At 42.6% G+C, this 2046-nt stretch overlaps 1 pseudogene; it reads right to left on the bottom strand.

The window, feature by feature from the left end:
• Window positions 1-611: 611 nt before the first annotated feature.
• LOC112304587 (small ribosomal subunit protein eS7-like) lies at window positions 612-1194 on the bottom strand (annotated as a pseudogene).
• Between the last annotated feature and the right edge of the window lie 852 nt (window positions 1195-2046).

Raw genomic sequence — 2046 nt, forward strand, 5'->3', positions numbered from 1 at the left:
GTCCAAGTCCTTGACTGAAACGAAATGTTCATGGAAAACACAGGTACATGTTTAGGGTGTCAAGTAGATTTAAATTTACTGAAAAAAAACTTGGGAGTACGTTGAGTGTAATGCTCTTTAAAACAGCCATTTCTCATTTTCAGTTTGTTTTCAACTTCTGTCTTATTTGCCTTGCTCCAGTGTGCTTAAGGAAATTATTCTGAAGCTTCTTCTGATTCATTTCAAATTAGATCTAGACTGAATTAACCTCCCAAAACAGAACCACTATGGTCTGGCTTCTGTGAAATGATTTAATACTGAGTGAAGTTATATTTTCTGACACTAGAAATTTCAGACGCTTCATTAAAACACTCGGCTGCTACCATTTCAGGCCCGTGTGCATGTATTGTGGGCAATTTAAAGATGAGGGTGAGCTTGCATCATCATCATCATCATCATCATCAAGGGAAGAAAGATGTTGGTAGACATCTAGCAACACCTATAGAGGGTGAACTAGCAGGAGATGGAGGGCAGAGCTGTGGATTCAGGGACAGAGGAGCTGGGACTATCTTTAAACAACTTGGGCAACTCTTACTTTTTGAAAGAACCATATTTAATTTAGTCATTTTTGTTTACAACTGAAACTCTGGGAATTCAAAATTAATATCCCTGCCCATGAGCTTCTCATACAATGGACAGCAGGAAAGGTTCAACCTTGTGCTCCACGTTGTTCTGCTGGGCTTTGTCCAAATGGACTTTTATGAGCCAGCTGCCATTCAGTTTCATGGGGATTCTCTTGCCCACAATTCACTTGGGAAAATCAAGTCCTCCAGGGTCACATCATGCACAGCTGTCAGAGTGCAGCTTCTGGGATGCTTTTGCTTATTCTTTTGTATAGCTTTTTCAAGCTGGCTTAGCTGGAATTCTCCTCTGAGCAATAAAGACAACGTGCTTCCCACCGAATTTTTTCTCCAACTTGCATATCAGCTGGACTTCGATTTTCTGGAAAGACTTCAGTTGAGGAAAAGGAACAAAGATTATAATAGCTTTTCTACTGCCACCAGCTTCAATTTCCTTAGTGACTGTGATATTCAGCTCCTGTAGCTGGGCCTTGAGGTCTGAGTTCCTCACCAGCAAAACCTCAGAGATGTTGTACTTGAATTTGTCCTGCTTCTCACCATTGACCTTCACGATCTCGGTGCTCAAACTGAACATGGTCTTGTCCTTGATGAATGCTGGGTCTTGGAAGAGGCCTAGGTCTTGCCAGAGCTTGTCAAATCCCTCAAGTCGAGCAACTCTTAATCAAGGCACACTGGGCTCATTTCTGGGAGCCTCTTCACCTCATCTCTTTGGCACCTCTAGAATAGGATGGCAGAGGAAGAAGTGGGATCAACAAGGCAGGAACTGACAAAGGACCACAAAGGGGCTTTATTGACCATCTTGGGAGATGTGGAGAGCTATGTAATGGTGGTACCAATTTTAATTATTACGTAATAGGATTAATAGGTTTGTTTAGAAAGAAACTATTGTTAGTTGTCACTGGCTATATCCCTGTCCCCTCAGCAATACCATTTTAGCACATGCTGTCTTCTAGTACTGGTATCTCTGCTGCAGGTTTTCTCTGTGTGCTCTGCCCAGCAGGACAGAAAGCCTGGAATTAACACATGCAGCCCTCCCAGAAGCCCTCATGGAAAATGGTGTGTAAATACCCGGGCTCCCTCATTGTGGTAGAAGAAGGTATCTCTGAGACACAAGTTCTATCCTGTCCCTTCAAGTTCCCCAGAAGGGTCAACCTCCAGTTGCCCATAGTGGTAACAGTCTTGAGAAAACAGCCTTTATTGGCCTCCTTCTCTTCCCAGCTTCACTTCTCTACTCTCTGACTAGTGTTTTTGGTGTCCCCTCCCTAGCAGATTGCTTGCACTTGAATCTTTGTCTCAGGCACATCTTTAGGGGAATTCAAACAAGAATAGCATCTATTTTCCAAAAGTGTCTCCTTTATTTTTTGTCTGTAGAATAATATTGTGAATGCCTCAGGTGCCATATCTGTGTTCATCCATTAATTCATTG

This window comes from Desmodus rotundus, chromosome 1 (assembly GCF_022682495.2).
Source record: "Desmodus rotundus isolate HL8 chromosome 1, HLdesRot8A.1, whole genome shotgun sequence".
In the NCBI taxonomy this organism is placed as follows: domain Eukaryota; kingdom Metazoa; phylum Chordata; class Mammalia; order Chiroptera; family Phyllostomidae; genus Desmodus; species Desmodus rotundus.